This window comes from Anser anser, assembly GCF_964211835.1.
Source record: "Anser anser genome assembly, chromosome: 15".
In the NCBI taxonomy this organism is placed as follows: Eukaryota; Metazoa; Chordata; class Aves; order Anseriformes; family Anatidae; genus Anser; species Anser anser.
The window spans coordinates 1,001,386-1,013,524 of record NC_139736.1 but is presented as its reverse complement, the minus strand read 5'-3'; the positions used below and the strand labels follow the sequence as shown (position 1 = coordinate 1,013,524).

Genomic DNA, 12,139 nt, shown 5'->3' with positions numbered 1-12,139 from the left:
ACTTGGCTGTGCGCAGGAAGGTGCCTCTTTGTGGTTGTTTTTCCTTTCCCTGGCCCCAGGCGAAGGGACCAGCAGAGCCTCTGCTGCCCTTCACGAGCATTCCTGCTCCTGTGCCAGCAGCCGAGCAGTGCGATGCCCCCTGAGCTCCCTGAAACAAATAGGTTTTGATGGATGCAGTCCCTTTTAGTGCATCAGCTGAAAACTTCAAATATTTATATTGTTAGGGAGATGTGACAAGAAGTATATAAAAAAAAAAAAAGCAGGTGTTTGAGTGGCAATCCTATATTTGAAGTTCAAGTACTTAGCTTCAAATCAGCACTATAAGAGAAAGAAAAAAGAAATTTAATATCATTTTTGCAAGGAAAACAACCTGCCAAGCCTCCTCCCAGGCTAAATGTGCTTTAAAGATTGACTGTGTGGCTGTAAAAACTATTGATGGACTGTAAACATGAAAAGATCGCCCTGCTCGTGGCCTGTCAAAAGCATTAGGTTGGAAATGCTCTGTGCTCCGCTCCAGCATGACTCACCGAGTCCTGAGCAAATGTGTTTATTTGTAAAGATCCTTATTTCAGAAATAGTGACCTTTTTAATGCCTCGTGCAGTGAGCTCAAAAATTCTAAATTGCCTTTTGGCATCTTCCTAGTCTCGCTGAAGCTCTGACAGCGCTTTCCATGGCGATTTACATATTTTTAGCCTTGATAGTCTGTACTGTGTGACTCCTCTGAAAACTGATTTACTTTTCACAGCCCTCAAAATGCAGTTGGGCATCAGTGGCATGGGGCTGGGACCAGAGCGTGCAGGAAGGCAGGTGGGGAGCCGCGGTCCTGCCCGCACTGGGAAGCACCAAAGCCTGGGGCCGTGATCCCTGGTGAGCTGACTGCTTGCTCTCACCCTGAAAATTGCCTGTCTCTGGGCCCACCTTCCCCTCTTAAATCTTGTTGCGGTTTTGCTGCTGGGCAGAGACCTCTCTTGGAAGGGCTGTGCTGTGCTGTGGGAACTGGGCTCTTCATGGTGCTCTGTCCCAGCCTTCTGCCTCTCAGAAACCTCGCCGTTTAACATCCGCCTCGAGCACACAGTGCTGTTAGCCGTGCATCCGAGCAGTCACTTCACCTTGAAATAGGGAAGAACCTTTTGGTGCTGTCACTCCGTGCTGTGGTGGGTGAAAACACCAGCTCAGCTCTCCCACCTTCACCAGGCTGCCCCAGCTCTGGCTCCCTGCTCGCCTGCGTGTCCCCAGCACCCCCGGCGTCCCCCTTTGGTGGCACCAAGGCAAGTGGTTACCAGCGGCCTCACTCACCCCACCCCTCGGCCCCTGTTTGTGGTCCTTGTTTTGGGTGTCCTGTCATTGCTCACCATGTGTGATGACGGGAACAACATCCCGTCCAGCGGAGGTCTGACTGCAGCGACCTCCAGGTACTGGGCTGGGGACCCCCAGGGGCTGGGGCAGGACCCCCAGGGGCTGGGGCAGGACCCCCAGGGGCTGGGGCAGGACCCCCAGGGGCTGGGGCAGGACCCCCAGGGGCTGGGGCAGGACCCCTGGCAGAGCTGATCCCCCCCCCCCCAGTGCTGTGCAAGCCTCAGTGCTAATTGCTCGCTCGGCTCTTTCGGCGTCTCTGAGCGCTGGGATGTGACTGCTGCATATGAAATGTCGCACTTGTTATAACAGTTATTTAACGTTTCTCCGTCCTGTGACTAACGCTTCTGCCGTTTTTGTCTAGGAACAGGAGATAGCATTGCTCCTTTTTGTTGTTGTTGTTCATCCTAATGCATCAGGGAAAGTTGTTTTGATGGTTTTTCTACTGTTTGTTTGTGTCCTTTATCAGCGCTCTACAATTTTGAGTTGCTGATTTAAATTCAGAGTTATGAATATCTCCTTTCTTCTTTTTGTTGGGCATGTTTTTATTTTTACAGCTGTTTACATATTAACCAGGCAGCTTTTAAACTGGTGCAAATCCACATCTCCGTTATGAATTTGGGGGTAAAACGCTCTTAAATCATTCTCTATTCACAGCTGTGCTTTTATGTTTAAATCTATTCTCCGGACTGATTTGGCTTATAATTGTTTTCTGCTCTGTGAATTGGCCTTTAAAGCGCTGAGAATATATGTTAGTGCCTTGAACTTCACTCTGTTTGCCCATAAGAAGTGTAATCAAGCCACGATTCCTTGGACCTGAGCAGCAACTAGTTTTTAATTTTTTGATCCATTCCCCTTCAGCTGTCAACACAGTCTAAAATAGCGCTCCCTGTGTGAGATGCCATGCTTCAGAGCTATGAAATTGTCATTTATAGGTTTTTAGAAATTCAGAGGACATTTTAATACCGGCGAAGTGAAACCTCCAGCTTCCCATCATAATGCAGCTTTCTCTCCTACTTATTATAAATAGGTACTTAAGCAGCCTCTGGTATAATCTGTCCTCTGGTACAGCTCAGGGGGCTGAAGCAGACACCAGAGCTCCACAGCTTGTTCCTTCTCTTTATATTAATTCTGGTTAAACAAGTGGCCGTTAATTCAGACAGGATCCTTTTTAGTTCTTTTTTTGATCCTTGTTTTTCCCACCTTGTCCTTTCTGAGTGGGTTTTTTCATTGATTTTTAGCATTCTGGTTGCACAGATCTCTCCATAGGGCTCAGAAATGCTACATGGGCCAACTGTACTCCAATAAACGAGCCAGTCCTGTCCCTTCGGTTTGTTATCCCAGCTTGCAGCTGTGATGTGCAGGCAATTAAAGGTCTGCCCTTTGCTTTCCTGACAAATTTTGCTCTCGCCACCTCGGTTTCACGCTGGAGGAGGATTTGTTTGTGCCCTGCTTCCTCCCTCCTCTTTTGCTGCTGGCTTCATGCCCTCTGCGGGGCTGGTCCTGGCTGCAGGGCGGGCGTGCAGATGCGAGCTGCTGTGTTCCACGCAGGCCCCAGGAGGATCCCCCTGAGACGTGGCACGGAGATGGAAGGTGCCCCCTGAAGGCTGCTTGCTGAGGAGCTGGGCAGCAGTCTGACCGGGGGCAGGCTCTGGGCATAGTCCTGAGTCCTGCGTGCAGCTCTATAACGGCCGTGATGGGGAGAAATGGCTGTGAGCGTGGTGGAGCTGGGTTAGAGACGTGCAGCAATGAAGACCAAAAAGCTTCGCAGGGGAAGACCAAGGGAGAGAAAACAACGTGATGTGGTGCATGGAATTTGTGTCCGAATAAGAGTAAGAAAGGGCGTGAGTTTCCATAAGTTAAATGAGAGTCCATTAAGGCAGCATAAATGATTGTGAGGAGCGGGACGGGGCGTGGGGAAGCAGAGCCTGGCATTAAGAGGAGCTGCAGGGCTGCCCGGGAGCAGCGGGTGGGTGCTGAGCCCAACCTTCCCGCTGGGCGGAGGGGCAGAAGCTCGATGGAGCATTGCAGTAACGGTGCCTGGTCCCATCTGCGGGGCTGACGGGGCTGCACGGCTTTCGGAGGTGGAAGCTGGGCCTCAAACCCTTGGCAGAGGCCAGAGGAGCGTGGGGCAGGCGGCAGAGCCGTGCTGGGCACCTTGGCTGCCAACAGCAGCCCCCAGGGGCCCTCAGCAGCCCCCCAGCCTGGGGTTGGATGTGGCCGGACAAGGGGATGGCATGGTTAAAGGATGAGGACGGGGCCTGGGGGTACGTGGCTGGCTCTGGTGGGGGGTCAGATGGGGCAGTTCCCTGCAGCAGCTGGGAAGGGGAAGGTGGGGGTAAGGGGGCTGAGATGAGCCCTCCTCCCCCGGGTCAGTGCAGAGATTCCCCCGCTGCCGGGTGGAAATACCTTCCCCAGTCCTGTTTGTAAAAAGCTTCATCATCCAGGAGTCTCCCGGGGCTGAGCTGGCCACCCCGGCTACCGACAGCCAAAGACCAGGCTGAAAGCTCATCGGTTAACCCGCCTGAACCTGGTGTTTGTGAAACAAATGAGGGCTGGATCCTGTCCTGATGGTCCGTGCCTGTGCCTCGGGCAGGCCTAGCTCTGACTCCTGCCTGTCTCTTGCCATCAGTATCTCTGAGCTGGCGAACGAAAGATTATTTTTAAAAAAAATCCTAGAGTTGTATTAATTTAAAAGGATAAACCCAATCAGCAAAGCTCATTACTTTCTAGCACATGGCTTATTTACACTGATGCTGGTTGCACCAGCCCTCACTTTGCTATCGTAGGAATGTCAATTACATTTCAAAATAAAAATCAATGTTTATTTGCTGTTAAAGACGAAACAAGAAATGGCTTCCTCAGGAGTGCTGGGAGCTCCCCCAGCCTGCTCTCGGTGCTGGTGCCCTGTGCCCCAGGGGCCGCCCCAGCTGCCACGGGGGTTTCATGCCCCTGGTCCCCATCTCGCCCCTGCCCTGCTGCGCTGACCTCTGGGGGGGGAGCCCCCAGCCCCCAGCAGCTGCTTTCATTGCTGGGCATCTGCGGTCCTTGGTGAGCTCGGCTGATGGGAAGGAAACCCAGGGGAGCGTGGGGGTGACCTGAAAGGCAGCTCCGGTGCGTTACCTGATTACTTTTATAATGAGAAAACTAAAGCTGAACCCTCAAAGAGTGCTAGAAATTACCCATCCTTTTCAAACTTTTTTCCTCTATTATTCAGAATTGTTTTGCTTTTCTGAAGTGCCTTGTGTAGGTTGTAGCAACCCCACAGCTTCCAGAATGGGAGATGATGAGTCACTGTCAAAATGTAGATTTTTTTTTTTCCCTTTTAGCAATGCTGAGGGAGTAAAGTCTGTGACATGCTGAGCGCTGGAGCATCCCTGGCTAAAACTGGCAGAAGTTCCCAGTCCACCCGTTGGTGCGAGAGCCTGGCCGTGCCCACAGCTGCCCCCGCGGGGATGCCTGGGCCCCCCCAGCTCCACCGCAGAGCTCTGGGCTCACCCCTCGGCGGGGTCTGTGCCGGGAGAGCTGCGTCTCCAGCTGGCGGGGGTCTGGCAGGGGGTTCATGCAGTTTGTCCTCGGGGTGTTCCCTGAAGGGAGGGGGCTGCAGAGTCCTGCTACGGGTGGCCCAGAGGGGGCTGCAGCATGTGGCAGAGCAGTTCTCTGTGTACCCCCAGCCCCTGAGTACCCATGTGTGCCTCGCTGAGCTTCCCATGGCAGCGGGCACCAGGCCGGAGCATCCTACGGTCAGCCTTGGCCGGGGGGCGTGAGCCTGGGCACCGCTCCCTGCCCCTCGAGCCGTGGGTCGCCGCCGCCCAGGGATGGGTCCTGCTGCACTTCTGCTGCACATGTTCCACCTCCTGTCTGAAGCGGCGTCAGCGCCCGGCCGGCGCTGTAACCGCAAAGCCCGCCTCTGCCGCCTCCTTGCTGTTGCACTTGTTTAATTTGACTTGGGGTTTTTCCACTGTTTGTTTTTTTTACCAGGAAAAAAAAATCCTTCAGAAAATGCATATCTGTGTAGGTGACTCTGCTGAGACACCAACCACCACCACAGAGAGGGGGAGAGGGTGTGAAAGAGACGGAGCCAGGTTCTGCGCCACCGCCCCGCTGGGGATCTGGCACGGGGCCACCGCGGGGAGGTGCTGGGGGGGAAGCTGGTCCTGGGGGGAGCTGGTGTCCTGCTGCTGGGGCAGCAATCGGGGAACCCATCCCAACCCGCAAGGAGCAGAGGGAGTTTTCCAGCCATCGCACGTGCTTCGTCTTAATTTAACTTCTTGCCAGTGAAGTTTGTGCAAGCAGATGCGTTGTAAAGAGGTGACAGCCCGTGATCCGAGGGACCACAAAGCTGATCTCGTGGTGGGGGCAGGTTGCTCACCTGAGTCCCCAAGGCTGCCATGGCTCTGGGAGCAGAGCAAGCTCCAGCTGAGCAAACGCCTTCCCAAGGCAGCTGCATTCAGCAGCATCCTCGGATCAAGCAGCTCTTCCAGCTGGGTTGCCCTCGCCCCTGGTTTGAGGAGCCTGTAACAGCCCCACGGCCTTCCCTTCCCTTCCCCGAGCTGCTTGTGTTGCGTTTGAAACCCGTCTGTGCTGAAGAGGTAGCGGTGAGGAGGTGAGCGCTGTGCTGGGCTTTGTTTCAGAGGAGCTGGGGGCGGCAGGCTGCCTGCGGGCGCCGTTGCTCACATCCAGCTCTCGGGGAGAGGGGAGCAGCCCAGGGGTGCCCCCGGGCTTGGGGTGACTGGCAGTGGAGCGAGGGCTGGGCAGAGCTCTGCCGTGCTGGGGCATTACCCTGTGTGAGGGCGCAGCGGCCCTAACCTTGGTCTGTCCCCACCGCTTAAATCGGGAGCGCTGGGCGGTTTGCAGGGAAAGTCGAAAGTCGGGCAGATGGTGCGGGCTCAGCCCGGTCTGGCGGCAGCATGGTGCTTATGGGGGCTGAGAGCCCCTCGCCAGGACAGGAGCGGAGCCCTGCAGTAGCTGCTCGGTGCCACCGACCCGTGCCGTGGCAGCTTTGTCCCTGCGGTGGTGGCCGGGTCCCACGCAGCCCTGAGCGCCCGAGGTTTGCAGCTCCACAGCAGGGACCTTGTGCAAACAGCCTCGGGATCCCTTGCGGAGCGGGAAGCTGGGGAAGGATAAAGATGAATTTCCTTCCAACTCTCCAGGCATCTGGGAGGTGGGTGGAAGGTAAAAAAAGATGAGCCTTGAAGTTTTAATTCCTTAGAGATATTTAGGTACCTTGCTCTTGTTACTCGAGGGAGCTGAGTGCCTGAGCTCATAACCCAGCACTTTGTAGCCGAGCTTTGACCTCTGCTTCTCCAGTGGATGTTAAATTTCGGAGAACTTTGGGCACAGTGGCCACACCACTTGCTCCATGCAGATTAGGCCTGATAAGTTGTCCTTTGGACAGCCGTTCCTGTAGACCATGACTCATGAGACAACTTGCCTGAGCTTACCAGGACGTGCCAAGAGCCGAGGTCTGAAATTTGACCTTGCAGGAGGGCTGAACTCACAGATGGGGATGGCAGGCATTCTGCTGTCATTTAGGAAAGGGGTTAGCTCATCTCCCCAGGTCTTAGTTCCCACACTGAGGGAGCAGCAACAGCCAGAATAGTGCCTGAAAAGCGTTTCACTGGATGAGAAGTAATGAGATTTTTAGAACCAAAACTAGAGCCTTTTAGTCTTTTGGCTTTCCAGGTTGCGATCAATATTCTTGGCTGTATTTCCACCGTCAGCATCGTGAAAATCATAGTTCTGTCGCAAACCCCTCCTTCCCCTTCCCTCCCCCCTCCAATAACCCTCCCTAGGGGAAAGTGCTTTGAGGGGAAAAAGACCTGAGATAAAATCAATTAATTGCCTTTGCATTCTCTGATAAATGCAGTGCAGAGAGTACGTACTTCGCAATACAAATGAACTAAAGCAGCAGCAACAAAAGCCTGCTGAAAGGAAACATTACCCCATAAGAGCAGCCTGCTCCGGGTGCCAGGCAGGTGTTGGTGGTGTCCGGGGGCAGCTCGGGGTGCTCCGACCTGATGGGGTGAGAGGGACGGAGGAATCCTGCAGAGGGTGAAAAGGAGCCCGGCAGGGGGGAAGGGGATGGATGCCTTTTCAAAGTGAGTGAATGCAAAATATGTTATTTGAGTTCATCTCCTCCAAATTAAACGTTACCTAAAAGGCAGGGCTGTAGTGAGGCTGGAGTAAACAGGCAGATACGCTCTGTGCAGCTGGTGATCCAGTTCTCATGTACCGTGTTTTCACGTGAAGTGTCCTGCAAGGTTCCTCAGCTGGAGAGGGCTTCCCTGCCCTGCCTGGGGACACTGGGGGCACCCCTGCAGCTGCCCACCCAAGGGTGCCCCTGGATTAAAGCAGTGCCATTAAATCAAGACCGTGAACCGAAGCTCACTGGTGGTGCAGAACATGAACAAATGCTTCTTGCGGACTTCCAAGGGCTTTCCGTGAGGCTGAGCAGAGAGGGGAGGAGCAGACAACTTGGGGCAGGTGGCACTCGGTCAGCAGCAAGGCTGGGGATGCTCGTGCTGCCCCAAGCCCCCACAGGGTGCCCAAAATGATGCATCCTCCCAGGCCCAGAGGAGCAGGAGGGCAGGACCTGCTCAGGCGCCCCCCACCCCGGCTGCTCCCCCGACTCCTGCAGCTGCTGCCCCCCCTGCGCCACTCATCCATCACTTCCATGGCTGGCTGGGCTCCTCCAGCACCACAGAGGGGCAGGGAGCTGCTCTGTGCCCTCTTACACAGCGGAGGCTTCAAAACAGCCTGCACGGGGAGCGCAGAGCAGAGCTGCTGAAGGACACGCTCCTGGGGGCCAGCCTGGCCCAGCGCCGCGGTGAACTCATCCGCAGAGGGCATGATTCATCCGGAGCTCGCCCTGCTCGGTACATCTCGGACACTCAGTGCCAGCGTATTTTACTGCTGTTGGCTGCTGTTAGGCTTCCATGTGCCCAGCCCTGAGGGGTGCTCCTTCTGCCCTCGGTGCGGCCGCGGGGCTGTGCAGCCGGCGTCTGGCTGCTGCGGGGCTGTGCGCGGGTTGGGTGCAGGGGAGCAGCGAGCTCTGCAGCCGTGACTCCCTCCTGCAGGAGGGACTGAAGGAGAGCAAAGCAAGCCGGCAGCAGGGAGGGCAATGTAATACCGCAAAGGATTAACTTGCTGGCTTCACGGCTGGCTCTCCTCCAGCTGCCTCAAACCTTTTTTCCCCAGGCTCCTCACCACTGCCTGTTGGCTGGGCACCGTCCACGCCTGTTTGCACATCTGGGGGGCACGGAGCATGCACTTGCATGGGGAGAGTTGGGCTTGCTCACAGTCCTGTGTGATGGATGTGCCCCGTGGGTTAGTGAGAAGGCAAGGAGGATCTGGTTATTCGGCACGGAAAGATGCAATGGGAGAAGCTGGCCAGTGCCAGAGCAGGCAAGCGGAGGCTCTGGAGCAGGGCTGTGCAAGTCACAGTGAGAGGAGCCAGCTGCCAAACAGCCCAGGCTCTGGGCAGGGAAGCGCAGCGATAAGCTAAGTTGGCTAATCGGGATTCACACTGACAGGGAGAGAAAATTACCCAGATCCACCACAGAGGCGGCTAAGCGGGGAATGGATAACCACAGCAGTGTTCTGCCTTTGCTCCAGCTCCCCCAGCCAGCAGATGAATTAAAGCCCAGGTGGTGTGACTCACGCACGCGGAGCAGGGTCACTTTGCCAGCACGGGCATCAGCTGTGGAAATGCTAGGCCAGCGGGCTGGGCTGAGCCCAGCACCCCCAGAGCAGCCCCTGCCCAGCAGCAGCTCGCCCGTTCCTCCTGCAGCGAGAGGAGCCCAGCCTCAGGGAACGTGGGTGGTGTCGGGGAGGCAGCTGTACCCCGAGCAGCCCCTCGGGCAGCGGCGCTGCGCTGGGTGCCGTGCACAGGCCGGGGCTGAGCCTGCAGCAAGCCAGGAGAGCGTCCCGGTGAGTCCCAGGCTCGTCCTGCCCCGGTGCTCTGGCAGGGGCTGGAGGTTTCTGGGGGTGGGTGCCCAGCACTGCCCCCCACTGCAGCCCTGCCGAAGGAAAAGTGGGCAGGGGGCTCCGGAGGTCCGACAAAACCCAAACGCTCTTCCTTTACACCCGCGGGGCTCTCGTTAGCAGGGCTCCAGCTCTAAAACCGCGAGAAAGTCCCGAATTTCGAGTTGTCTGCAGGTGGGCTCAGGGCGCGTGGAGCCCCGCGGTGCGAGCAGCCCCCCCCGGAGCCCCCCCCCCCGGGCCCCCTCCTGCAGCCCCCGGCCGGGAGCGCGCTGGGGCTGCGGCGGGGCTCGCTGCGGTGGAAGCCCGGGCGGTGAGTGTGGGGTGTGAGTGTGTGGTGTGAGTGTGTGGGGGGGTGTGGGGTGTGTGGGGGGGTGTGGGGTGTGCTTGGAGCCCGGGCATTTGTCTGGAGCTGGGGCGTTCTCTGCGCGCCAGGTGAGCGCGCGGTCGCCGTGGTAACGAGCATCGGGAGCGAAGGACCCGAAATAAATGTCGGGGCGTGAAGGGGATGCGGCGGGGCCGGTGCGAGCCCCGAGGGCAGCGCCCGGGGGTGCGGGGGGAGCTGCCCCGACCCTCCTGGGGGGGGGGGGCTCCCTTGGCCCGGGGCTGGGGCAGATTTTGGCAAACCTGCTGCAGGGCGGGGGGCTGGCTGGGGAGGAGCATCGCGAGCCCCATGAGCGCTGCCCCTAAACAAGCCTCTAGACGTGCAGGTTGCAGGCAGGAGCTGCTGTTCAGTCCTGCAGCTGAGCTAAGGCTCTGTTCCTCCGCTGGGGAAGTCACTGCTCAAAAAAATATATTTTTTATCTCTGTGGCAATCAGAGTGTTTCGGTGGGACAGGCAGCGCTGAAGGAGAGGTTGCACATCCCAGCTGGGAGCAGCAGGCGTAGCTCCCCTGCACGTGCTTTGCATCCCAGGCTGAGCAGCGTGACCCCTGCCATGGCGTCCTGCAGCTGGGGGGCTGCATCCGAGACTTGGTCTCCAAACTCCTTTCCCACGTGGCACCAAGGGAAAGTTTTCTCTTGTTAATCAGGTAATGAGTGCTGGCCACATGACCCTGCCAAGAAGGTTATTTCAGAGGGAAATGTCCCTGTCTTGCGAGCCAGTGCACTTGGAAGAGATCCTGTACCACCCTGCACGGGGCTTCCCTTGCTAAAGGGAGCTTTGCAACCACTGCAGGTCAGGGGCAGCAAACTGGCGCAGCACAGTGCGGGCAGTGGGCTTGGCTGGTGCCGAGACAGAGCAAGGACCTGCCCCTGGCTGGGTGACAGCTGGGGAGGAAAGGGGGAGATCTGGGGGGTAGCTTGGGGTGCCTGGGGCAGAGCCTGGCTGGCAGGTACGGAGAGAGGGTTGGAGACGGTGAGTGGAAAGCCAGGAGCAGGGGAGGAGGAGGAGGAGGAAGGCTGTGCCGAGGCTGCTGTCCTCGCCGTGCCCGGTGCCTCCCCACCCGTTCGTGCTGCCCGTTCTCAGCCTCCCCAGCGCCCGCAGTTCCCAAAGCAACGGGAGCAGGCGCTTCTCCCTCCGATGCCGTGTCTCCGCTTGGATGACAGCTTGCCACCTCCAGAGCTTCATCTCCAGGCTTTAATTGATGCCTGTCATGATGCTCAGCTCCCCCGAGCTGGTGCTGGAGAGCAGACTGATGGTGTGCTGCTGGGGATGCTGTGCGGGATGGCTCCTCTCGCCCAGCGCCCTGTCCCCCAGCAGCACATCCCACGAGAGAGGGGACACAGGCAGCGTGGCCTGACTGCGTGGCCTGGTGCTGCTGTCACATAGAGCTGCTCCCATCGAGCTGCTGTGGGCTGGAAAAGCCATCACCAAAGGTGGACACAGCCCTTCTGAGAGGGATGGGGCAGGGGAGAGGAGCAGCGCAACTTGCAATGGCTTGTGGCAAGACAAAAGTAGGTGGCACACCAATACAAGCGGGGGACAAGTCCCCAGGACCTGCACCACTGCAGTGCGCGGGTGTGAGATGTTTGCTGGCAGGGCCACTGCTGCCATCTGTCCCGCACCAAGCTCTGTGTGAGTGTTGGCAGCTTTGTGGAAGAGCCATAACCCGAATGGGATGGCAGGAGGGATCCCTCCCACCTCAGCCTGCCCTGACACCTCGGGAAAGTCATGCTCTGTGCCTCTGTTTACCCATTTATGATGTCAAGGACAACATTTGTCAATGCTGCAGAGAAAGCACCGTGCATTCCCTTGCACTTGTTTGCTGCTTGCTCTGGAGAAGGCAGCTCTGAGAGTCCTGCAGACAGGAACCACGGCTGCTGCCCGGACCCTGGAGGCGCTGCGGTCCCACCCAGCCCGGTGTGCACCGAGCCCTGAGCTGTCCCCAGCAGCGCTCGGTGCCTTGGCGGGCTGCCACGGGGAGCAGGATCTCAGCATCCACAGGCGGGGAAGGGCTGCATCCATCAAAACAAATCCATAAGCGCAACCGGGCATAGCCAGATTTTTTTTTTTGTTTTAATGCCTTTAATTTGCCTCTGACTGCACATCGGAAGCACACGGACCAGGCAGCTGGATGGATGAGCAGAAACAGTAAAGGAGAGCGACCGTTCACTGCCAGTCCCTTCTGCAGGCTGCCCCACCGACACGTGTGACCTGTCAGGATCTGCCCTCTGTGGACACCCCTGTGCTGTCCCCATTCTCTTCCTGCAGCGTGACCGAGTCCCCAGTGCATCACCTGGCTGAGCCAGGCTCGTCCTTGGCTTTCTCCTTTCATGGCACAACTGCACCACTTTGGCACAGGAGAGAGCCGGGCCCTAAAGCACAGCGAAGAGAAAGCCAAAGCAAACAGGCGTTCAAAGG

At 57.4% G+C, this 12,139-nt stretch overlaps 1 protein-coding gene across 1 annotated transcript in view; it reads left to right on the top strand.

Annotated features, from left to right (window-relative positions):
- CACNG3 (calcium voltage-gated channel auxiliary subunit gamma 3) overlaps positions 1-12,139 on the top strand; it is a 29,867-nt gene that overhangs the window by 12,791 nt on the left and 4,937 nt on the right. The gene's annotated exons all lie outside the window — the stretch shown is intronic.